Here is a 27,980-nt window from a genome sequence, read left to right on the forward strand (position 1 = left end):
GGTCAAAGATTAATCCATAGATAGTGGAAGGTATGGAGTGAAATATTTGGATAGGTGGTATATATGTGGCATAGTGGTATTCGGAAGAGGAATGTGAATGTAATTGAAGAAATGTGTTTTTAGTAATAGTTTGAATGTGTTTGTGTTTGTTAAGTTTTATGAGAGTGTTGTGAGTATGAATATATGCACACATGTTGAGTACTAAGAAGAGGAAGAGAAGTTCTGGATTATGTTGTTGCAGTGTGGTGTAGTGGTATGATGAAGAGGGTTTTGGAGATATTTTAATGGAATGTGATGTAAGAAACAGTGTAAGGATGGAAACAGAAGAATGAATGAATGAGTTGTTAGTAGTGAAGAGAGAAGGAGTAGCGTTAGAAAGAAGCTGTAGAATAATGTTTAGTACTGGCATAAGTTAGAAGGTTGTTATGGGAATAACAAGAGGCAGAGAGGTGTATGTATGAAATGTGTGTTGTTAGAGATTGTTACAGTGAGAGATTGTAGAACTGTGACATTTTTGGTAAGTGTTAGATTGCAATAGGGTAGTCCTTTATTGGAAAAAGTATGTGATGGGGAATGTGTGACAACGTGTTTGTACTAGTGTGTTGCTATTGAATAATGAGGAGTGTTGTGGCATAACTGGGAAATGTGTCTTTGCTGCAATGGAATAAGTATGTGTGTAATGCAAGTAGTAGGGCTGGTATGTATCATGGTAGCAGACGTCTTTGAAATAGCAAAATGAAAAAATGCTGGAGCTGATAATGCACCTATAATATGAAGGTATTGGCATCATTTGTACATGTTTAATAAAGAAGGAGAATGCACTTGGGAAATAGTGCCACAGCATTATCAGGTGGCACTGCATGTTAGAGGTGTAAAATATTGCAACTATACAGCAACTAATAGCACTGCCTGCAAATGTCTGTACCTTTATAGATAAGGAAAACTGTTGTCTTCAGCTATGCTTTTTTAACAACAAGTTACTAAGTGGCACACAATGCATTGGTGCATCAGCAGCACTAATAGTTTTACATTTTTTGAAACAAAGAACATGCACATGCCAAACATTTGTACAGTAGAATGAACTGACAAGGGGTAAACTGTTGGCATTACATGGCATCTGATAACAGTCCCTGGAAAAGACTATACCCTTATGCATGAGTAAAACTGTAGCATTGAGCGATGCCTCTTTTTAACAGCACTTTAGAAAAAGAACCAGAATGCATTTGCGAATTAGCAGCAGTTACATGTTCTAAGGTGTTTCAAGAAGAAAATACACTTGCCAAATATTCAAATAATACTATTAAATGGCACTTGATGTGAGGAGATTGAAAATGTTGGCAGTAAATGGCCTCTGATAGCACTGCCTGGGAAATACTGTACCTCATCTGTAGAGAAGCAGGTGGGCCTGTTCTCACTAGTTCCCGCCCCCTCACCACGGTCATACTGGAATAGTCAGAGAAGAGCAGTAAATGGGACCCCTGTATTGTTCCCATAATGCATCAAGTGTATGAGAGACGTCATGCACTCAGTGATACAGAATGTACCCTTGCACGGAGATTGTACGTTATTGTACGTTAAGTGAAATCTGACGAGAGCAGCGTGTTGTCATGAAGAAGATATTTAAACCTATGCTGAAACAATATGAAAATACTTAAGAGTAACAATGTAACTGTAGCACCAAGATAAACATGTACCTGAAGATAAAATAATCATGAATACAAAGTAGATGAAGTAACTTACTGGCCAATAACTGTAAATACGCAGTAATGCAAGGTAGAAAGGAAACATATAGAGGCTTACTATACAGGAATATAAAACGTGGCAAGGACGGCCATAATAGGAAAATGGATGTTGGTTCATGTTGAATTCAACCAAGCTACCTCAGAGACAGACGGAGGCTGTACAATCAGGAGATGAGGGAGAACAGTTCTGTGTGCAGAACAAACAATGAGTCAAGGTTGGCCCAGAAGGAAGGATGCTATTTTAAGGAATAAGCACAGAGCACACAGAGGGAGTTAAATGGATAAGCGCTGAATGTGGGACTTTCCTCATAGATTGAAGAAGAGGAAAACATCTGCAGGAGCCAACTATTAGTCAACTAAAAGTGTTTATTATTCAAAGGAGATAGAATGAGCAAGTCTCTAGACGACAAGACGAGCAAGTGCAACCCGCATAATTGAATCACATAGCAGTAAATAAGTGACTGAAATTGACAAATCTGTGGTCTGCTAAAATGTGATTTCTAAGAATAGAGCAAGGGCTATTCATTAAGCCTGAGATGAAGATAGTGGTGTGCACACACTCCTTTGCATGTTTCCAGGACACTGAGCAGTCAACAAGGTCAACTACAAACTGAAGACTCTGGCTTATGGCTGACCGATGAGAGATGATGGACTAATTGGGAAAATGGGGAGTAGCCTGACGGATTCAAACACCTAAGTTTTGTTTTACGTACATGCTGCAAAATAGCCGAACATCCAAGGTTGCGATAGTATGCCAACCAATCAGTGGGTTTGAGGGGCAACCTAACAGACAATGTTGCATAGACCAATCCATTGTTCTTTTGTCCGCTATAATCAGTACTATGTGTGTTTAGATGTAGTTTAAGACATGTCCTACATATAGTCGGTAGCCAATGATGCACTAACCCTTCTATGTTCTATAAGTAGATATGTCCCCTTAACCAATCCCTTCCCTTGATAGGTTTTGTATTTGGCCACATAGAATGACATCATAGATTACACATATTGGGGTATAAGACATCTATGTTTTCAAGCTACTGTGTGAGTGAGCAGGCATCAGTCCAATGTTTACCGAGTCTCCCGACTTTATTAAATGAGAATAAAGTAGTACTTTGCCATATTCCTTAAGTCTGTCTAATTATTTGGTCTCAGATCATTATTTGTAATTCCATTTAGCACAAAAGACGCTTCAAGGTGCTAATTTTGGTAGCAGTGCAGATGGGTACAGTCTAATTGACCTAGGCCAGAGCTGAGTCACAGATGTAAGAAGGACAATGAAGGCGGCAAAAATAGGGGAGGGATTGTGTTGTAAATATTATGCATAAAAAGAACCTGGAATTTTTTGAGGGGGGATTGTAAAGAGATGAAGTAGATACCGTGATTCCTGGTTCCAAGGGAGCAGAAGGATACACACTAAAGTAAAAAGACTCTAAATAGGGGTGTTAAGGATTCCTGAGGCAAAGCCCGCAGAAATGTGCATATCAAACTCCAAAATGGACTGAAACAGAGAAGGCAGTTATTCACTAAAATAGTAAAGGAAGGCATGTGCAGTAAAATTGAAAAAGTGCACATGTATGGCGTTATAAAAAATTCAATATGAAGCTTCTGTTGTGTTTAGACTAATAAATATAAAATGAGAGTAAGAAATTAAGGCACTTGGTGAATATTTGGACCAAGCCATTGATGTCAATTTTGAGGGTAAAAATGAAAGAAAATTAATACTTAAAGAAAGAAGAGACTCTTAAAATACTAATCATAAAAGAACAAAACGTGATAGAAAGTGTAAACAAAGAAGCAAACAAAATATCATTGCATAGATTTTTAAATAAAAAAGTAAGCAGGTAAAATATGTCATTTTGGGATAATAAACAGTGATTGATGGTGCCTGAGTCAATTGATGGGTGTGGTATATTTGATAAAATAAAGAATCAGATAAAAGGACGGGTCAAAACTGACCCGTCATCATGGGGGACACACCTCTCTTACATCTATGTTGAACATTGCTGAGATACACAGTGAAGAAAAGGAAATATCATTTGGAATGGGCCTGAGGCACGACTAATAAGACACTTATGCAGTGGCCTCAGGAGGGTTCACTGTCAAAAACCATATTGTGGCATGTGACAAATTGTTTGCATTCTACATATAAGGGAAAAAAGTTAGAGAAAAGGCTGGCCATTTTAGAATTTTGCAAGATGTATTAGAGTACGAAAGATGATATGGCCGAGAGGAAGTGCATGCTCAAACAGCAGAAACGTGAGAATAAAACGCTTTTGGCTCCCCTTTCCCTTCCTGAAGATAAGAGTGTAGGTACAGAGGAGAAAGGATTTTACCCTTTAAAGGAATTTAAAGCCGGAGTGGGGTATATTAATCGAATGTATGCGCCCTCCGCTTATAGCCGTGAGGATAATTAGGAAGAGAGCAAAAGCAGAGAATGCAAAGATATATCAACACGCGATGAGAGAAAGGTCAGGCAAAACATTCAAATGGAGACCGAGGAAGGAGCAAAGAAACAGAAAGAGATAAAGGATAAAGTATAAAGCAACTAGAAAAATGATAGTACAGAATGAATGGATGGGAGGACAAATATTATTTACGTTAGACGATAAGGGCTTGAGAAAGAGAGTAGAGAGAAGAATGGGAAAAGAAAAGGAAGAGGAAAGAGCATACAAAGAAGAAAGGGATACAGAATGCAAGCAAAGGGAAGATATGAGGCAAAAAAAAGAAAACAGAGCTTATAAGAGAAGAAACAAGAAGAGATAGAATCACAAAGAATGCAAGGACATAGGTTTTAAAGAAGCCGAGAGGAAAATTAATAGAGGGAGATGAGGGAGGATGAATATCCAGTTGCTTATATCCAAGATTGATGTCGTCAGGAGAATCATGAGGTATTGGAAAAAACAGTAGCATTATTTTATCCGATTTTGTGTCAGGGCTTGCCTGAGCCAGTGCAACCGAAATTGAAAAAACTGGTGGGAATGGAAGAAAAGCCATGGCCATAAATACAATTGACAATGGTGCATCACTGCTGATTAATGCAAGAGAAGAATAAAAAGAAAGCTTGAGAATAGAAAGCAGGATGAAGTGAAATTAGTTCAGAAGAAGTTGTCAAAAATAGCCAAAGGATGTGTGGTATTGACAAGAAATGAAGGATGGGTGATCAAGGAGATGCAGTAAGGGCAGCTAAATAAAGCAAGGTATCCCACAGACCAGAGTTTCTACAACCTTTGGCCAAGAGGAAGAGGTGGTGGGCCTAGAGGAGTAGGATGAGGTGGATTTCGAAACCCTCATGGAAGAAGAGGATTTAATAGCGTACCACTACTACAATGCCGGAATTGAAGAAACATGGGACACAATTCTAGGACATACAGATGCAGAGGCATGCAACAGAATTGGCAAGCTCCAAGAGGGAGCATGGGTTATGTTCCACAATATAATGCAGAACCACAGGACTATTATGCCCAGGATCTCATGCAGGCTCAGACATATGCTCCACAACCCCAACAAATGCAGCCAGTACCGCTTCAACCATACAAGCACATCAGGTACAAGTGCAGCATGTACAGACACAGCAGGCTATGGCACCACAATGGAGCATGACCCCAGAAGATCAAAAAACACCTGCAACCAAATTGCGAAGTGTGACTGTGATAGGAGGATATCCTTTCACGGGTAAATGGATGACCTTATACACTCATTTGGACATCCCATAGAGAGACATGATGTGTTCAGTACTATCAGTGACACGAGACCCCCCAGAGGAACCAAGGGTCAGGGTAACGATAGTCAGCAAGAAATTTTCATTTCTCGTAGACACTGGTGCTACTTATTCCTTTGTCCGTGATGGAAAATGTCAGGTACTGCCATGAATGCTCAAGGAATCTCTGGGTCAATGAGTTTAGATCCTTACACAGACAAATTGCCAATCCCTATATTGCTAATCCCTATAGGAGAACACAAGATGTCAATTCCATTTTTATATTCAAGGCAAAAGCCGGTTAACATATTAATACGTGACTTAATGACGAATCTTAACATGACAAAAAATGTCACTGATGATGGGATAGTGTGTTCAACTCCAGGGATACACTATATGAATGTGGGAGAGTTAATATTAGACTTTACAGGTCAGAAGGCATCACAAGGAGTTCCTTTAGATCCAGAGGTATTTTTATATGGAGCGAATATCTTATTATCATGGTTACCCAGAATGGTAGGTAAAATATTGTGACTACCTGATGAATTCTTGTTTAGACAGAGATTCCCATGGACGATGAGGAAGGGCATATTATCCCCTTACAGTTAGAAGCAGCAGTGGTCAGAGAACAAAGGGTGATGTTTCATGAGACAGATGATGAAAGAAGAGGATGGAGAACAGTTATAGCAATCAGAGAAGGATATAGGTTGACAGAATTGATGGACAAAGTACTGTTTAGAGAGGACTACTCTGACGATGAACTAGTGTTTTTTTATAAGTCTCACTTATTGGATTAAAGTAGAAAATATAGAAATACTACAGAGAATAGCATTGGTAAAAAAGAAGACTGTCAATCTTTCAGGAAGACTTAGAGAAAGTGCTGAAGAGTTTATGGATCACAAGCCCATATGATGTGGGTCTATTAAAAGGGATATGTACATTTAAAATTAAACTAATACCAGGAGCCCTTTTACCACAAGCAAAGCAATATACCATGTCCAGAGAGGCGGATGAAGCTATATTTGAGACAGTTTCTGCTTTAATGAAGCAAGGCATATTAGTGTCACCAAATTCATCAGGTAACAGAGCTGTGTCCACTGCGAGGAAATTAAAGGGGGGGTTATGGAGATTTATGAAGGACCTTCGCCCCCTAAATAATATGTACAAAGCTGAGTTTCCTTTAGTACCAAATCCTGCGACAATACTGTGTAATATCCCATCTACAGCAAAATATTTCACAGTTATAGATTTGAAGAATGCGTACTTTTCGATTCCCCTTCAGGAAGACTCACAAGATTTGACTTCCTTTTCCTATAGAAATAAGCATCTAAAACATACTTGTTGGCCCAAGGGTACTGTGAATCCCCTACAATCTTCAACAGAGTTATCCAGATAGACCTGGGTAATGACAGTTTTGAAGGTACAATAATCCAGCACATGGATGACATTTTGGTGTGCAGTGAGACAGAAGAACGGTGCAGAGAAAACTCAGTTAAGCTCATGACAATACTCTCAGAGGAAGAGTATTAAGTAGACAAAGAAAAGTTAAAATATTGTCAGAAAGAGGTCTTGGATATAGGACAGTTGATCCCTCACAAAGAGAAAAAAAGTGACACGTGAAAGAGCAGAAGCAATCACGAAAACCGTAGCACTTAAACAGTGAGGAAAATGCAACAATTTCTAGGCTTATGTAAGTTGTTTATTTGATAAAGCACTCAGGTTGCTGCGAGCAACATTACAAGTATACTTGAAGCTTAGATGCAGAGTAAATAGGGTATGTACCTACAGGAAATAAACAGAATTACTGCCACATAGTTTTCAAAGAGACTAGTGGTTACATATGGGTGTTACATGATTACAGTCGAATGGAGCAATAGTAAACGATACATTGAGAGTGGTATGGCCTAACAGGCATTAGGTAGCAAGTGCAGTCATGGTATAAATACAGGAAGAGATAGGTTTAGTCGATAGCAACAGGTTTAGGAATCGTTAGTTCATATCCAGATGAAGACTTTCTGTCTAAATCTGGAATAAGGTTGGTCTGTTCTGAGATCTAAGGGGAGTGCATTCCAGGATTGTGCAGCTATAACCGGGAAGCGAGAGCCACTAACTGTGGTGCGTTTAAATTTGGGGATCTCTAAAGTGTGGACATTGGCAGATCTCATGGGGCAGGCAGTGAGTCTCTTGTTTATTCTTTCTACGAGATACGGTGGAGCTATGTTGTTCAGACATTTGGATGTGAGAGAGAGTGTTTTAAGGAGGATCCTGACATTAATCTGTAGTATAAATTAGCATGTTTTGGAGTGCAACGCCACTGCATGGGCTATCTATTTTAAAAGCACACCATTTTTTTTTTCTCAATACCTATTTAAAAGCACACCATTTTTTTTTTCTCACTTGAAATGCCTCACTTACAGGAGACACATTAGATACTTGATTCATTAACTTAACTAACAAATACTAACACGATTCTAACTCCTTAACATTATAATGTGTTCTCCATGTGCAAAATGAGGCAGGCTGAGATTCATTTTTTTAAACGTGCAATTTTTATTTGCCCTGTTCACTGTCTTTGCAGGAAGCAACATTCGAATGCCAGGAAATCAGTTAGATACAGTTGCTTTCTGTAAAAGTGAGCTATTGTTGAGGAAGGAGGAGGCGATAATATGAATTTTGATTGGTGCTACGTAAACTTAGGGGAGGTAACAGAGGTTTTTTGGAATAGCTCTGATGGAATTACAGAGAGAAGACATTTTGCGGAGTTGAAGTGAGGTCGCCTTCATTCTGCTGCTGTGAGGAGCTGGACTACTGACCTTCAGAGACTGGGGTTTCCTAGTCTCTTGGCACCGGCTTGAGAACTGCAGATTGCAGATTGAACTGCATGTTCTCGCTGGGTGCTTTAAAGAAATAAAAAAGAAAGCCCTGGGTCACTGTTCAGAGATGACAAGCCAGGAGATTTCACGTGCTGGAGAGCGACAAATAGCTGGTAAATATACAAATGGAGTGAGATTGCTGTGACTGCCGGATGAATGATCTACTATTAGGCAGGGAGTGTAGCGATAAGGAATGCTCCTGGTTTTAACTGCCACATTATAATGTTGCAAGACAAATGATGTAATCTTTCTTTTTCTTGTTGAAAATGTAAAATGAAATTTGTGGTATTATTATTTTTGTTTCTCTTATGTTTATTTCAGAAAGGATTGTCTCACCAGAATGGTAATGTATCCTTTTGAAATGAAATTGTGATAACACACAGTCTGCCTAAGAGCGTTCTTGCTTCTGTTTTTCATTTGGTGCCTCTAAAAAAAAATACTCTGCAAGAGAGGGAATGATGTTTAATGTGCTAAGTTTCCTATACAGATGAAGCAATGTCATGAGCCATTATAAATAGTTGTGCGTGTGATTGCACTCAGGGTATGTGTGTGTGTGGCTTCTGAGTGGAATATAATGCAATAGTCTGCTGAGCGTATTTGAATCAGCAGAGAGAGGCCTATGGAAACATAGTCTCACTAATGTAAATACATTAGTGATAATACCACATGTTATTGTGAAGACTCTATGGAAACATAGCTCACTGGTGTAGATAAATCAGTGATAACAGCCATAGGTGGCACTCCATATGAAAATGTGGTGTTTCTGAATAATGTAAGTCCAAGGCCTCTCTAGTGATCACACAAACAGACCAAGCAAGAAGAAGTGGGTTTTGTATATTAGGGCCACAAATAAAAAAGAAAGCTATGCTCATCACTATACCACAACAAAATGCATACCAACAAAATGTATTTGTGTACTGAAATAATGCATCATCACTATACCACCATAAAGCCAAACCCAATCTAAATTCAAGGAGTAGTTATTGCTAAATTACCTTTGTTTTTGGTGGTAAGAAAATACAGCTAGGCCCAAAATTTACACAAAATACCCTACAATCTTAAGCCAGTGGACATCTTGTTTAAATGTAAAGATGTGATCTCTGTTGGGGATATTTAGAGATGCTCTAAGGGCATTATTTTGAAGTCTTTGCATTTTGTCAATATTGTACTTATTGGTTCCCGCTTACAAGGCATTAAAATAGTCCAGTCTGGATATTATGAGTGCATTGGTCAGAGCAATGTAGCTGGTTTCAGAGAGAAATGGTCTGCAGGCTAGGATCAGTTTACAGGTATATGCTGTTGATGATGCTAGTGAGTTGACTTGCTTCTTTAGGGTAAGTGCAGAGTCAAGGTAGAAGCCTAGTGTTTTAACTGTGGGCCTCACTTTGATGACGTTATTGTTAATAATAATAATAATAATAATAATAATAATAATAATAATAATAATAATAATAATGTTGAAGGAGGCATAGCTAGGGTTAGGTTTTTTAAAGGCCGTCTCTGAACCTAGGATCAGTAGCTCAGTTTTGTCATCATTCAGGCATAGGCCGTGGGATGCCATCCATGACTGAATGAGGAGATATATCTTATTTACTAAGGCTGAGTCGTACAGAAAGTTCCCCGAAAATGGGAAAGAGGATCTGGGTGTCATCTGTGTAATTAGTGTAGGTGATGTCCAGTCTATCCAACTTGTCAAACAGGGGCTTAGTAAAGAAGTTATACATGGTAGGAGAAACATATGTTCCCTGGGATATGCCACAGGAGACTTGTATGGGATCAGCAGCTGCTGATGGGGAGAATACTCTCATTATATGGTGGGCTAGGAAGGACTGAACCCAGGTTATGGCATCACTTGAGAAATGGGCAGCCGACCTAAGGTGGTTGCATAAGACTTTGTGATCCACCAAGTCAAAGGCAGCAGATAGGTCAAGGAGGAGTACCATAACTGATTTCCCGTTGTCCTTCAACTCGTCAATTTGGGTCTTGAGGTCTATTAAGGCTGTTTCCATGCCATGGAGCGGGCGGAAGCCAGACTGGCTTGATACTAATAGGTGGTTGACTTCCAGGTAGTCCTGCATTTGCAGGTAAGCTACTCTATCGATAATTTTAAGTAAGAAGGGGACTGTGGTGATGGGTCTATAGTTGGTTGGGATGGAGGGATCTAATGTTTGTTTTTTGAGCAGTGGGAGCATTTTGAGATTATTCGGCACTGAGTTCTTCTTGAATGAGGCATTGATGAGCTTCGAGAGGAAAGGGGCTAGGTCTCTAGCTGCATCCTTTAAAATTTAGGCCGGGCTGTTGTCTCCTTTTCAGTTTGAAGGTTTTAACGAGAGTATGATTTTTTCTTTCTCAGCAATAGACATTTTCTTGAAGCTGAAGGTTAGGGTGGTACTGTCCAGTGTGACTAGAGAGGGTTGCTGCTCAGGTAGGAGCAGTGAGGCTTTCTTTCTAGCTATTTTAAGTTGGAGGGAGGGGATTTTATTCGATAGAGCATTTTGTATGTCAGTACACCAAGGCTTTTCCTTGGGAGTGTTGTCAGCCTGTGGTATCGAGGATTCCATTTCACAAAGGATAGAAAATAGTTACTTGGTGTCTGATTTCACCTTAGATATTCTGTTGTTAAATATATTCTTTTTTGTGCTAATTATTTCCTTTGTGTACAGTTTGGAGAGGTTTGTTAGCATGGCCTTATTCTCGTCAGTGAGGTAGTCACGCCAAATTGATTGAAGTTTTCTTTTTTGGAGTCTTAATTCTTTAAGTTGGAGCATGAACCAAACATTAAGGTGTGATTTCTGTCTACCTTTACAGAGTTTGACAGGTGCAATAGTGTCCAAGGCCTTGGACATAGCACTCTTGAAGACCTCCACTAGTAAGGTCGGGTCTGTATTACTGGCTATGTTGTTAATAGCGGGGAGAAGATGTGGGAGTAACTTTTCCGCTGTAATATCCTTTTTGCTTGGGGAGTGGAGATGCCATAACAATAGTTTTGGGGCAAATGAGGTCTAGTGTGGCTGAGAAGGTAATTAGATAGTGGTCAGTCCAGGATTGTGGGTTAATGTTGGTGATGGTAATATTACAGTTCAGGTTGGCGACCCAGTCAAGGGTCCTTCCTTTAATGTGGGTAGGGATGAGGGCTTTTTGTGTCAGCCCATGATCCTTCAGTAGTGCAGCAACTGATTGGGCATGCTTGTCATCAGTGTCATTAAAGCCAAGGTTGAAGTCTCCCAGCAGCAGGATTTGTGCATGGTCTTTAATATTATTGGCTAGGAGGCAGGGAAGGTCGCCCTCGAAAGTTCCTAATGGTCCTGATGGTCTGTATACCAGGTGGATAGTAAGAGTATAGTTATTAGATAGGGGGAGTTTAGTTGTAAGTGTCTCACAGGATTGGTAAGGAGAGGTAGCAGGTCTGATAGGTAGATTAGTTTTGGAAATAATAGCTAAGCCACCGCCTCTGGCATTTTGGCTATCAGCTATGAGTATCTGGTAACCAATGGTACGGCTACCATAAGAGCGGGTCCTGCTGCCTCGTGAAGCCAGGTTTCAGTTATGGCAAGCAGGTCCAGGTTCTCATTAGTTAGGGTGTCTGCGATATCAGCAGCATGGGCCACCAGGGATCTGGCATTGATAAGCGACCTTGATAGTGATAGGGTACTATTAGGTTTGGTGGTAGGGGGATGTTTAGTTGTAGGTGCCTTAACTCTTGGCGGAGTTTTCAGCATGGTGGAGAGATGTGCAGAGGTCAGATTGTTGGAACTGTTCTGCTGTGCACATGTTGTAGATAGTTCTGTAGGTTGGGCAGCATTACATATGGGGCGTCTGCTGGTACAGTTGGTTTTGGGATAGTAAAGGCGGGGCAATCTTGATCTAAGTGTCATATTTCTATCCTTAGGTGGGCATGTAGCCAATGAGGCAAAGGCCATTATGGCGAGGAGGCCTAATAGAAGATGGGTTGTCTGGGTCCTCGGGATTGTGCTCATGTTCATGGACTTGGCTAGGACAAGTTATCATGAGGTAGACTATGTGGAGAGCTACGGGAGGGGCTGTTTCCATTAGTAGTGCGGTTATTACAGCGTAGGCTAATATTACTTTCAGATATCAATTGCACCAAAAAAGGCTAAAATCAAATTTCCAAGAATGGGCTAAAATCAGTTGCACAGGGTGGGCTAAGATCACTTTCAGGAATCAGTTGCACAGGGGTGGGCAAAAATCACTTTCAGGAATAGGCTAGTATCAGTTGCACAGGAATAGGCTAAATTCAATTTTCAGGAATAGGCTAAAATCACTTTCAGGTATGGGCTAGTATCAGTTGCACAGGAATAGGCTAAAATCAATTTTCAGGAATAGGCTAACATCACTTTCAGGTATGGGCTAGTATCAGTTGCACAAGAATATGCTAAAATCAATTTTCAGGAATAGGCTAAAATCACTTTCAGGTATGGGCTAGTATCAGTTGCACAGAATAGGCTAAGTATTGCAGGGCCTGGGTTTTTGCTTACAGTACATATATTCGACCACTTTGAAATGGACTTAAAGAAGTGAAGGGAAACAAAAGCTCAATAACATGGACAAATGAGATGAATGAAGGATTTGCAAGAATTAAAAAGGCAATCAGCACAGCCCCTGTGTTGGGGATCCCAGATTATAATGAAGAATTGTATTTATTTTCCCATTCAAATGGAGAAGTTATGACCAGTGCTCACAAAGAAGATGGCATTATGACATGGACACAAACAATTGGCTTATTACAGTGGGATTTTAAATCCAGTTATGAAACAACACTGTTCCTGTGAGCAGTCTTTAACTGCTGCTACATTCACAATTGAAATAGCTTCACTCATAACAATGGGGTGCCATATAACGTTATTTGTAGAGCATGCATTATTTGCCATTTTAGAGAAACCCATAAGGACATTAACCAAACAAAGAGCATCAGGGTATGAGGTGAATATTTCCAACCCTGCAATCAAAATTGTTAAACATATGACAGTATATCCAGCAACGTGTCTAGCAGAACTAGTAGGAGAAGGTGATTATGTACATGATTGCACAAAGTAAGTTAACAATTGTAATGAAATCCCCCAGGTTAGAGAAAATGCTCTCGGGAGGGGAGGGGTTGTCTTTATTGATGGGTCATCAAGAATTGATAGAAAAACTGGGGCAAGATATAGTGGATCAGTGGTAATAACGCTGAATCAAGAAGGTTAATTTGAGGTGACAAGTTCGAGATTGTCGTCTAATTACTAAGCACAGGTTGCAGAATTAGTGGCACACATTGAAGTGCTGTGGAGCTATGAGGATGAGGAAGTGACAGTGTGACTCTGCCTATGTCACGTCAACTTTAAATTCCGGTTTGTCATGCTGGAAAAGGAGGAACTTACTCCGTGCAGACAGCACTTCAGTGCAACATGCAGCCCTATTCGATAGGCCTTTAGAAGCATATAGTCCCCCATTGACCATAGCCGTCGTAAAATGCTAAGTACATTCCAAAATAACAGATTTTATTTCCCAGAGAAAGAAAGCTGCAGATTTAGAGGCCAATAGGCAGCCTGTTATCTGCCTATGTGTAGTTTGGAAATAAAAGATGCTAAGCAAATGACATGACAATTCATGTTTGTAAAGGAGGGCTTTAACATGCTGTCTATTGTCCAGTTAATTTAGATACAAGGTCAAGAACTGCAAGAAGAACAGGATTTATGGAAACAACAGGTGTTCTATTGGCCAGTTAATTGAAATACAAGGACGCACTTCACAAAAAGAGCAGGATTTATGGAAAAAGGGGGGTGTTCTTTATCCCCCACTGAGGCAATTTGAAGACAGGATAACACTGGAAAGCCAGTTATGCCTCTAGCATTATCGAGAGTAGTGCTGGAGCAGCTTCACTACCCAGCACACATGACTCGAGAGAGTCTTGCTGCGACAATTGCAGAAGAATGATTCTCACCCAATCTATTAGAGCATGTGGCACAGTTCATTGTCAATTGCATCGTTTGTCAGAAATGTACTGCAGAGCACATGTTGCAAACAATAAGAGGAGTAATTCCAAGGCCCAATGGCCCATTTCAGCATCTACATATAGATTATGTGGATATACTGCAGACATGCAAATGCTACAGTTATATGCTGGTTGTGGTATGTACATTTTCTAGATGGATCGAGGAAGGTCCATGCACGCACACTGATACCTCGTGTGCTGCCAAGTTCCTTGTACGCGAGGTGTTCCTCAGTTGGGGGTTGTGCAAGCGGTTGTGGTCTGACAATGGACAGCATTTTGTAAATTAGTTGTTTGAAGAGATAGTTCTCCTATTAGGTAACAATCATACATTTTCTTCAGCTTATCAATTAGTGGCAAATGGTGTCATTGCCAGATTAAACAGATCAAAGAGAGGAAAGAATAGTGAAGCTTACAATCACGCTAAAGAAGTGGTGGCTACATTGCCTGCCCCTTGCCTTATATGCCCTGGGAAATCAGCCTGGCTCAGATCACCATCAAACTCCTCATGAGTTGGTGACTGGACACTGTAAGAGCAAACTAGGGTAAGACTGATATCCACAGTGTAGCAAAAGGCATTAGGTGACGAGATGCATGATTACCTAACAACATTTGCTGCAAGTATTTCTTTCATGTCTCAACAGATCATGAAGCCAAGGGAGTGGTCAAAAGGAAGCAACAGAGATAATTAACTTCTTGAAACAGAAGAATTGCTAAATCCCAATGTTAGTATCCAGATGACCAGGTGCTGGTCCGCAAAGTCATGTGCATCTGGCGTACGCCCCACATTCAGGTGCCATATGAAGTGGAAGAAGTGAGTCCCACAGCTGTAAAATTAAGGGGACGAAGAGCGTGGCTGCACCCACACGACATCAAACTCTATAAAGGCAAAATACTGACCCCTCATGCAACTACACACGGTGAAGCAAGATAATTAGTCTGTTCAAGTGAAGAGAGAGAAGTGAAGCGGGAGAAGTAGTTCTGCACATGCATACTCGTTCAATGGCTAGACATGAGAATAAGGAAAATGAAGTGCACACAAGCACCATAGACTAAGGACCACAGTTTCCCAAAATTTGATAAAGAAAAAAAAGACTTGCTGTTACCCTGGAACTTTTTAAAATAGGATTCAAGAGGCAATGAGAAGAACATTTGGAGCATAAAAGAAAAGTTGCATCTTTTATTTCGTATGTATCCCATTCTACTAACGATGAACACATTCTTGTATGCTGTTTTTTCCTACATATTGCAATCTTATCCAGCTCTAATAAAAAGATATACAAGTATTGTAATGTTTTTTAAATAAAACCAAGAACACGTAAGAGTGATAATCACAATTATATTACAGTTCTGATATAAAAAAGTGATTTAAAAAAAGATAACACATTTGCATATTAAAGTAAACAAAAAATGGAGAGGTTTCAAAATTTCAGAGACTCACAACCATACAGAAATTCGATAGGTTTTCATGGAATATTGATGGTGATATCATTTGCTGTTATGCTTATATTGTTTTTCTACTTATTATGGCATTTCAACATGTTACAAAAAGTAATGCAGATATGGATGGTGTCAATGACACATCTATTATTATCCCTACTAAATGTATATATAATTAGGAGTCTATTTCGATTTAAAATGGATGTTGAGGAGAATCATGAAGGTATAAATATGTATCTTGAAAATTCATTTTATTTAAAGAATAATCTATTTTACCAGCACATGAAAGAGGTTGGTTAAAGAACATCAGACAAAGCTGTTATGTTTGTTCTCTAATACCATTTGCCATGAATGTGGCAAGGACATTCATTCCAAGGGAAATGTCTACACATGATGCAAAGTGCCTCAATCATCTAGCAGCAATCACATCCAGAGCACAATTATTTGAAGGAAAATTAGCAATGTTATCATGGCAATCAAAAGTGACATTCCCATATGAAGACACCTATGTGAAACAAGGACGATGGAAAATGAACAAGCAAGAAACATATGTATCCATTCCAGATTGGAGAACGAATAAAGGTTGCCCAGATGAAGAAGCTAAAATGTTCAGAAATGATTGAAAAACTAGTAGAACCAAAATGCTGTGAGAGACCTCTGCTAGTGACATATGGATGTGTTTTCACTATTTCCTGATGGGGAGAAGGACTATTGGCATACCGTGCACAATTTCTGAAGAAATAATCTGCAAGAAAAGTGCAGATAGTAAGTGTCAAATGCCTTGAATCATGCATGGGTCAAGTACTCAAAGTTACTCACATGGGTCAACAATGAAGCAGGACCAGTCTTTATAATACCACTGAGGAATGCAATAACATGCTTCAAGCATGAACTGCAGTGTTAATGGATTATTAGTTGGCCTGGGGATCCAGAGCCTACATGCAGTTGCCTAAGAATTGGGGAGGAATATATTCTGTAGTAATGCTAGATGTACCAGCATTAGTGATCCCCCAAAGTGACCTTCATATTGATGAATTCCCAAAAATGGACAAGCACATGAGGAAGAAGAGGTCGGTTAACCTCTATCGGCAGAAGATAAAGTATGATTTCTCAGCAAAATCAATGGAGGTCTATGATAATATTCCAGGTGAGCATAAACTGTTCAGTAAGACGACAATGACAATGACAGCTACATTCTTGCCAGGACTTCAATCTGCATTGAACGCCAAGATGGGAGATACTGCAAACAATCAATGCAACAATAAAAGGAGTTAATGCTATCAGAGATGAATTGAGAGCCATTAGGTTGATGACATTCCATAACAGATATGTTCTTGACCTGATTACAGCAATGGAAGTTGGCTTGTGGGCCACGATCAGGACTTCTAGCATTACGTTCAGAGGCAATTACTATGTGGACGACCATGCATACAAAAATGGAGGCTGAAGTTGATGAGCAGCAATACTAGTGTTTATGTTGCTAGGATTCTGTCTCATAAGGATCACTTAATGCCAGAAGACAGCCAATAACGCTATTGGGGTGAAGATCATAATTGATATATACTCTAGAACTGGTGAGCAGATGCAGAATGAGGGATGTACCTGTGAGAATCTAAAGAAATGTTCACTTGCACATCACAGAAACAAGTTCTAGTACCCTATGGATCATAAACAGGATCATAAACAATATGTACAGCGTTGCATATTCTGTCCACCATCTGGAAAATGTTGTCTCACGACCTGGGGTGTGGCTGAACATAAAAAGAATGCAGGTCCCCTGAGGGGGGGAGGGATGACAAAGATTTGGATTCCAAGGAAATGATCATATGAAGAGGTGATAAAGTAGAAAGAAAAACAGTATGAATAAAAGATGAAGACAATTGAAGAAGAGAATTTGGTCAAAGATTCGACCAGAGGGGGGGGATGTATTGGAGTAGGCAGATGCTTTCTAGTTCCCCCTCACCACTGTCATACTGGAATCATCAGAGAAGAGAAGTAAATGGGACCTCCTGTATTGTTCCCATACCGCATTGAGTGTATGAGAGTTGTTATGCACTCAGACAGCTATGCAGAATCTACTCTTGCACTGAGAGTGTGGAAGGATGCTACATGGAAGGATGTCAGCAGGCACCTATGGACGTCATGCAAGCAGAGTGATGTCATGAAGAAGATATATGAACCTATGCTGAAACGATATGAAAATACTTCAGAGTAGCAATGTAACTGAAGCACCAAGAGAAACATGTACCTAAAGCTAAAGTAATTGTGAATACAAAGAAGATGAAGTAACTCACTGGCCAATAACTGTAAGTATGCCGTAATGCAAGGTAGAAAGGAAACATATAGAGGCTTGCTATAGAGGAATATATAATGTGGCAAGGGCAGGCATAATAGGAAAATGGACCATAGCTTGTGTCAAATTTAACCAAGCTACCTCAGAGACAGACCAAGGCTGTAGAATCAGGAGACATGGGAGAACCGTTCTGTGTGCAGAACCAACAATGAGTCAAGGTTGGCCCAGAATTAAGGATGCTACTTTAAGGAAAAAGCACAGAGCACAAAGGGAGTTACATTGCTAAGCTCTAAATGTGGGACATTCTTCGAAGATTGAGAAGAGGAAAACATCTACAGTAGCCAATGTTTGTTCAATTATAAGTGTGAAAAATGCACATGAGATAGGGAGAAAGTCTCTAGAGGGCAAGAGAAGCAAGTGCTCCCTGCATAATTGAATCAAATAGCTGTAAATAAGAGGCTGAAATGGACAAATTCAGGTTCCGCTAACACGTGATTTAGAAGAAGAGAACAAAAGCTATTCATTAAGCCTCAGGTCAAGAAAGTGGTGCGCTCACACTCCCATGAATGTTCCAGGACAATGAGCAGTCAACATGGTCAACTAAAAATGGAAGTCTCTGGTTTATGGCCGACCAATGAGAGATGATGGACTAATTGGGAAAATGGGGAGTAGTCTGACGGGATTCAAACACCTGCATTTAATTTCACGTATGTGTTGCTAAAGAGCCAAAAGTAAAGGCTGGGAAAGTATGCCAATCAATCAGTTGGTTTGAGGGCAATCTAACAGACAATGCTGCATAGACCAATCCCCTATTCCTTTGTCTGCTATAATCAGTACTATACGTGTTTAGTGGTAGTTCAAGGCATGCCCTACAGGTAGGAGGTAGCCAATCATGCACTAATCCTTACATGTTCTAGAAGTAGATATGTTCCCTTAAACAATCGCTTCCCTCAAGTGTTTTTGTATTTTGCCACATAGAATGACATCATAGATGATGCATATTGGGGTATAAGACCTCTATGTAATCAAGCTTCTGTGTGAGTGTGCAGGCATCTGTCTGATGTTGGTCAGGTCTCCCTACTTTATTTAATGAGAATAAAGTAGTACTTTGCCATATTGATTGAGTCTGTCCGATTATTTGGTCTGAGCTCATTATTTGTAATTCCATTCAGCATAAAAGATGCTTCCAGGTGCTAGAGCACTTCACTAGAAGACACATAATGCACAGTTTCATTGGTATCAGCAGCATTTTTAGAAACATGGACAATGCGTTTCTGAATCATTATTGTACTATTAACTGGGTGTTGATGTGAGCAGTTCAACAATGTTGGAAGTGCATTGCTATCTGAAAGCACTGCCTACAAAAACTCAATGGGGGTCATCGTGAGGTGGTTGGAGTGGGAAAATATGGCTGTAACACTATAACCGCTGCATGTACTACTCCCCCAAACCCGTGTTCCTGGGCATTCACCTCCAGCTCTGAGCTGGAGGTGAATGCGCCAGCTTTAAGGCCATTTTCGGTGCTATTTATATGGGCGCTATTACCGCTGACGGTAATAGAGCCGCCATCCCAGACCCAATGGAAATGGAGACTTAGCACTCCATGCCCGCTCAGCTCGGGATCCGAGATGCGGTAATGCTAATTGCATTGGTCAATTAGTGCTGGGATACCACCCAACTCATGATAGAGGCCTATATCTTTTTAGATAGTTTTATTATGAATAGAATTAGTTTAAAAGGGTAGTACAAAACTACTTTTGAAGATGAAAGAATACCTGTATTATGTCTTCTTAGATGTAGATTGTGGATTGTAGATGCTGAATCTGGAAATATAAAGGTGTCAAGTTTCGCACTGCAGTTTGTGATAAAGGAGGCTCGGAATCACAGCACTAATGCTCTCTCAGAGCTGAAAGGTACATCTGAACTGTTGAAATGAGTGACAGTGTCACATGTAGAGTTTGTGGATGTCATTGATGCATGGATATGTGACTGTTTGAAATTAGCCAATCAGGGAGTGTTAAAGATATAAAGGTAAACATGGTAGAATGGCTCATCGGTGTTTTGACTGTTCGCAAAGGTATTGCATGTGCCATCCAGGCCCTTTACTTGTGCTCTACATGAAAAGAGGACGGCAGAGGCCGCAGACTTCTTGGATGTCCGTGGATGGCAGAGGACCAGCCAATTAGGCTTTCTGTTTGTGTAAGAGGTGTATAGCTGCAGAGGAGTGCAGTTTAAGAAGAACTTAATTTCTTGTTTGAATTGTTGCAAGCATGAGTATGAACAAGAGGACTGGTGGATGTTAGGAGATTTGTGGATTCATTGGGTGAAGATATATTCAGAGCAACTTAGTGTCTCTGAGAATCTTGGATTCGAAGAAGTGTAGGTGTTATGGCATGGAGGTTGTTTAAAATTTAATTGAGTCAATGATTATCCATGTGTGAAGATAATGTGCATTTAAAACATCCAGGTATGATTATAGTACATTGAGGAGGCAATCCTTTAGGATATGTAACTGTAATATCTTTACAGTTTACAAAGAAAGATACTTTCAGAAGGCTTATGGAACTCGTTCCAACCACAGAGATAGCTTTTTTCGCAAAGGTTGAAGAGATAAAACTTGCTTTGTCCACAAATCGAAAAAGCAAGGTAGAATGTGAAAAAAGCTGTATGTACATTTTTATCAGATGTAGGAATGGCCTCTTTTCACAATAAGAATATACTAAATGAGAGAGAGCATTTTTTGAAGATATAGAGTGCATCTAACTAATGTTGGAAATTAGATTTTTCTTTCTAATATTCAGAATGCTTTTAAACAGTTTTTGTGAAATAAATCAAAAAATACATTAAAACAGTGTAAAGTAAAACATTTGTTACAGACAAAACACCCAAATATTAAGGGGGACAAATAGGCTATTTAAGAGCCAACATTATAGGAAGAAAGGAAACAGCAAAGTTAAGTTAAAACCCCCCTTTTCACTGTGTAGTCCACTGGCATATTCATTGTCTGTGTACGTCGGAGGGGCAGAAAAGTAGAGGAAGTCATGGGGTAGGGTTGTGTAATGTGAATTGGAAGTGTTAAAGCCTTGAGTATGGCTGAAACACCTCCCACCCATGTTACACTTTATGTTTTATGTACAGTAGAGAAAAGTAAGTGGGACACAATATTTTTGTCAGCTTTTTTTTCTGCTCTGCTATGCACAAGCTCCAGTATTTGTATTAGCATAGTATGTAATGCCAATGAACATGTTGGAGATTCTTATAGAGTACAAGTATTTCTTTTAGTTCTATTTTTTAACTCCCAAAGGCAGTTTCATAAGGAACTCGGAAAATGTATGTATTTATTTTTGACAGAGGCAGGTGGGGTAAGTAGGGAGAGTGGGGGAGAGAAGGGACGCCAACCACCGTAAGAGAGGGAAAGGTCAACAGAGGAAGATGTAGGGACTGGTGTAAAATCTATGTTGGGGGCAATTTGGTGTGTGCACCTTTACTGCCACCTCAAAGGTGCTATGAAATTGATCCCCCTGTATAAGAGTGTGTTGCAGTACATACAAAGGACTGTTGACCATGAATGACATGGGTCTACAGACTCTTGTATGGCCTGCAAGACAGCAGGAAGAATCATCTCTCCCACTGTGGTGGATTGAGAGGTGGCAGGAGCGGTTGTGGAAGATGTAGCAGGGGAGGTAACCCTACTATGTTAGTAAGGAACTGTCTTCCTTGGGGCAGTCGGGTGGAAGGTGCGGGTGTGGCGATACATGGAGGTACTGCCAAAAGAGTACTGCCCCTTTTGGCCATTACTTAGCATGGCACACACTCAGTCCAGCATACATGGGCAGCCTGAGCTTATGGTACCCCTCCAACTGTCGCGAAAACCCTGCATACCCATGACTACTTCCGACCACCCGATGTAGTAGTTACCTCCTCTACTACATCTTCCTCTAGCTCTTGCAGCTCCTATGCTGCAGTTCCCTGTTCCCCTGTGCAGGTCCTCCATGTGTTGGTAGTGGGCAATGGGGAGGAGACCATGGCCGTGCCCATACGCTGGTTCCGGGACTTCTGGGCCTAGAGACTCAAGCTACTCCTCACTGAAGAAGCCCAACAATTCCGAAACATGTCTGGGGATGCTTGCGGTCTCATGCAGAAGGGATATGACCTGGCACTTCGGGCTGTATTGCCCCTTTTGGGGTGGGACAAAGCCACATGTGCATATTGTCTTTCCCCTTCTATAATGGCTTGGCAGGCTAAAAAGCAATGGTCTGGGGGATTACCAAGAGCTGTGCCATTGGTTATGAATTATTCAAAAGCTTGCAGCCATCTACTTTTGATGTTGTCTGAATAAATAGACACGATTAAAGATCTATGTCCTTTCAGGAAAGATTGTGGATTAACTGTTCATTGCAGATGGCACCGTGAAGTGAGGGTAAACAGAAGATATCCCCCTACATGGGAGTTCCTGGCAGAGATCCTGGGACCCCTGTCATGTGTGAAGAATCAATTGTTTGCCTAGTGATCATTGGCTTTGGTGATGAGGGGGGTCCAAATAATAACAAACCCCCCACAAAGTATGATATATAATGATTTGCAATGTATATAGTGCTTTTGCCAGAGAGCTATATGTAGAACATTTACATACAATTATCACCAACACGATATCAGTACTTATTTACTGACCTCTGAAGGATGAAATTCTGAAGATTTACACCTGTGACCTACAACTCACACAGATAGCATCAGTGAGCGCTTAGCCCAGCAGGCTATCTTACCAGCTCCTATGTATACTCAGTGAAAAATTATTAAGTTGAGAAACAGTTGAGGTAAAGCAACTCAACGTAAGCCAACCCATGCAATGTGCCAGGTGTTTGTAGTGATGACAACTTTAACTCTGAAGATCCCTTCACGGCATACTTGATCTAAAAAATGATGTTTTTGATGTCATCACTGAGCTTACCTATGTGCTCATGTGCTGAGCACTGGGAGGCAGAGAGTAAAGTTTGCCAAAACCCCCAACAACCCATGAAATTAGTGGGTTTTATTGTGTTGAATTGGTTCACGTTAACAATCTTTCAACTAAGGTTTTTTCACTGAATGGCAAAGGGTTTGGTTGTTATGCTTTATCTTACCACCACCTGTTGTAGTAAATAATCAAAGCATAGTAGCCATGATTTTAGCCAGTCACTAGTTCAGTGCACCACTTTGAAAATCAAGGCCAGTCCCAATGACACAATGCAATCGCAACCCAGCAGTAATACCGCTGGACTCAGTGCCGGTAATAGTATTTCCATTTGCTGGTATTCTGGCAAATACCACCAGGATACCAGGAAACCTGTAATGTGGCCGATGGTCTGTAAATTTGGGAACATCCCCCGATCTGATTCTGGTTTACCAACTCTGGAGTCCAGGTCAGCCTGTGTCCCTTCTCCCCTTGTCCCCTGACCCCCTTTCAGCCTTGTTCCTTTCTCTCTTTAACGGTCTTTTCATAATTTATTTTGCACTTTTCTCTCACACTCTCTCCCCCTCATCAGGCCTTTTCTTCCTGGTGTTTCCCCCCTTCCCGTAGCCCTCCCCCATTGGCCTCCGACCTCGCTCCTGCCAGTAATGCCTCGGTGCTGGCCCCATCTGCACTCCACTTATCAACAGTGGATTCCAGGTGAGCCTGTTTCCCGTCTCCCGTTGTCCCATGACCACCTTTCAGCCTTGTACCTTTCTCTCTTTAACTTTCTTTTTCATAATTTGTTCTGTGCTTTTCTCTCGCACTCTCTCCCCCTCCTCAGGCGATTTATTCATGGTGTTTCCCACTCCACTTTGCCCCCCCCCCATTGGCTGCCGACCTTCTCATTGCCCTATCCCCCAGTGCAGCCCACCGCCCGGTGCAGCCCCCTTGACAAAGGACCCCAAAGCAAACAACAGCTCCTACAGAAACAGCTCCAGATGGTGTCTGCAAGTGTCAGCAGGGGAAGCAGGCAGCTGCCAACCAGCAGCGACTAACAAGGTACGTGTGGTGCAATGGGGGAGGGGGATGACAGCAATCGCTGCACCCTATTAAATTGACCCACCTCTCTCTTCTCTTTTTATCTCTGTCTCTTATAGATTTTCCATGTTAGACCACAGTGGTATGATAGCCTTTTTCTCACACTTAAACCATTAAGTCAGCTAGCAATCCTTGTTAATGCCTATAACCACCTCTGAACATTTTCATTGCCTATTCTATGCTCCCAGGCACGCAGCCTTTCTACCCCTGTCAGCCACAGCCAGCATTAATCGCACATCTTTAAAGTTAGCCTTTTTATAACCAGTCTCTTCTAGATAGAATTGTGAAGTTCAGCATGTATCACATCTATAGAAATGAGGATTGTGAATATTAGCTCGAGTCACATGTAGACAGGATTGCGACTATTAACTTACATCACATCTAGACATGATCATGAATATTGGCTGGTGCCACATTTAGATTGAAAAGTGAAAATTAGCTTGCGTCACATCTAGACTGAATTGTGATGGTTATCCAGTGCAACATCTAGATAGAATTATGAACTTTATTACATATAATGAGATTATCTGAGTCTCATTTTTGTGGATGCTGAGAAGGCCTTTAATTGTGTTAATTGGTCATTTTTAAATTATACCTTAATTCGAATGGGGGTTGGACCTCAGTTCTTAAATGCCATTAAAGCCTTACAATATGGAATTTTAGGCAAGTTATGGGTTAATGATGAGTTGTCGCAAGCATTTCAGTAGTTAAGAGCAACCAGGCAAGGGTGTCCACTTTCGCCCTTTTTTGTTTAATTTGGCTCTGAAGCCGTTATTAGGATTCATAAGACAGGAATTTGGCCTTCATGGTTGGGGAGTGGGGGATAGGGAAGTTAAAGTCTTGGAATATGCGGATGAATTGACTATTATGTTATGCAACCCAGAAGAGGGGGGGAAATCTTTTGAAACATATGTTAGAGGAGGTGGGTTCATTTTCTGGTTAGGGAGTCAACTGGGGGAAAACGGTTGCTTTCCATCTTAGAGTAAATCCTGTGAATAGGGGTTTATTAGACAGGAATTGTCAATGGGCAAACTATATTTGGTGATTTATCTGGTGCGTGACACAAAGAGGAAGATGGATTTTAATATTGACAAACTAAATGGGATTTTGCAAAGGGGTATACATAAATGGGATTGTTAAGTTCTGAGCCTTTGGGCAAAAGATAATGCTATAAAAAGTATGCTCCTATGTAAAGTTCTTTATTATATACAATCATTCCCTATAAAATGTATCAAAAAATGGCTTAAAAGCATTGACAGAATATTTATGGACTTTTTGTGGGGTGTGGGGAAAAGACCAAAAATACCTTGTTTTATCATGATTCGGCAAGTTAGAGAGGGGGGTTTGGGATATCCAGTGCTGGAAAAATACTAAAGAGGATGTTTACTCAAAAAGGTTTCTTAATAATTTTTTTAGAGGAAGAGATAAGAACCTTTCGGCTTACTATGGAAAGAGAGAAACTTAAACCCTTTTCTTTGGAAAGTTTATATTCTTTTGGGAAGTTGCCTAATCTGGGGATAAAATTGGAATCAGTAGCTGTGATAAGAACCACATTGATAGAATGGATCCTGGGAAGTCGACAAGATTTGTTTACGTACAGAGAAGTGTCTATTTGGCTCTACCCAAGGTTGCAAATTGACAACAAAATGTTAAATTGCAGAAGCTGGGCTAATAGGGGTATTAAAATAATTGAGGATATATAGCAGAATGAGAAAAAGGCTTACTTTGTTGAGATAGTGAAGCAATATGGTCTGGGCAAAAGAGAATTGGGTAGATATAGATCTTTAGAGCAATGAATGATTAAAAGGCAAGAGATGTTTGATGGTCCGATGAACAAAAAGGCAAATATATGTGATTGGTTTGACACTTCACCTTGTAGGGTGTCAACTTATATTAAGCTAATGCCAGATGATAGATGAACAAATGAGTCATGGGAGAAGCTACGCCTAGCCTGGGTATCAGGTATGGGGAGAGACCTTTCAGTGAAAGTATGGGATAATGCATGGAAGGTAGCAGTAAAGGACAATATGCTTGTAACTCTTCGTATTGGATTGATAGAGCTTTGTTGATGGCAACCAAACAAATACTGAAGGCATGGAAGACAAGAAAAAAGCCACAACTTGAAAATTGGTTGATAGATATGCATGTACTTTCACATTTTGAAAAATCTCAATCAACCAGAGTCAATCGCGAGGGTGAATATTTGGAAAGATGGGGGAACTTTAATGACCTCTATGGGTAATGGTATGCTAGATAGTGAAGTTTGGGGAATTTGCTGATTATTTTGGGGGATGGCTGATGAAGGGAGGGGGAAGGCTTTTTTGTGTTGTCCTGTGATTTAGGTTTGTGCTGTGTCTTATACATTGAGTCTCAAGGGTGGGTAGGGAATATGCTAATGATTTGTGTTTTTACTATTATTGGTTGGATAGATAAGCCTGGTAATTTAATTACTATACACACGTATGTTTTGATTGTATTGTTTATGTATTAAAACTAAATAAAGAGGAAAAATAAAAGAATTATGAATATTAGCTTGCGTCACTTCTAGACAGGATTGTGAATATTAGCTTGTGTCACATCTAGGCAGGATTGTGAATATTGGCCGGTGCCAAATTTAGATAGAATTGTAAATATTAGCTTGCATCACATCTAGACAGCATTGTGAATATTAGCTTACCTCACATCTAGACAGGATAGTAACTGTTAGCTTGCATCACATCTAGACAGGATAGTGAATGTTAGCTTGCATCACATCTAGACAGGATAGTGAATGTTAGCTTGCATCACATCTAGACAGGATTGTGAATATTGTCTGCTAGCACATTTGGATGAAGTAATGTAAGCCTGCATCACATTTAGATAGAATTGTGGATCTATTCACGCACCACTTCCAAGAAGAATTTGGAAATGTGCACGCATCACATCTAGATAGCATAACAAACCCATTAAAAATGTCACCCTTCTTCATACACCTCTGAAACTCTAACCAAACACAGCCACACCTCGAAAGTGCAGCAAGCCATACGGGCATCAGTACACCACAACAACAACACAAATCAACCATAGCCTCACAACAGAACACAATGACTACCAACCTAAAACCACACCCAAACTCAGCAAACAGTGTTAACCGATCTGTAGTTGCCAACAGCACATCACTGCTCTCGTGCAATTTTCGGGCTCAGTCCCATTAACTCTCCCAATCCCCCTTTCCTTATCAGATCCGCCAGAGCACCAGGGGACCACTTCAGTGGTGATGGCGTGCAGTACAAATGTCCTTTAACATTGACATTAACATTAACATCCCTCCTTATAATTAAAGGATGGTTTCTATGTGTGTACTAGATAGATACCACATGTCGGGGATTAGATTGTGTTCCCTGCTGCAATTTATGCAAACTGCTTGTTGGGGCCTTGCTTCTCAACAAGCACTTATTGCTGACTCAAGGGCAAGCTACTGCGGATGCCGGCAGTAAGGACCATAGATTAAGATTACACTGCAGATGCTAATGGCCAGTCGGCTCTTGCATTTGGAAAATATCACCCAAAAAACGGGATTGCTGTGCCGGATTTAATTTTGCTTGGCATTTAGGGCACAGGTCCTTTGACACAGATCTAGCAAACCTAGATATCATAATAGAAGTCATGGGACATGAAAAACTATTTTGCAAATATAAATATATTTCGGTTTAATGTATTGAAACGTGGACATCAGGTAAGACAACAGTGCATGAAGCAATGAGCAAACAATCCAATATTATTTTATATTAAACAACAACCCCTCCACAAATGTGCAGTCTAATTATGCTCCCATTGTGGATGTGTGTTTGGGGTGTGTGTGTATGTGTGTGTGTGCAGATGGTTAATGATGTTGCAGGCAGCTGAGGTGATTTCCTATGCAGGAGCATAGAAGGAAGA

This window comes from Ambystoma mexicanum, chromosome 11, assembly GCF_040938575.1.
Source record: "Ambystoma mexicanum isolate Mex_15411 chromosome 11, UKY_AmexF1_1, whole genome shotgun sequence".
Lineage (NCBI taxonomy): Eukaryota > Metazoa > Chordata > Amphibia > Caudata > Ambystomatidae > Ambystoma > Ambystoma mexicanum.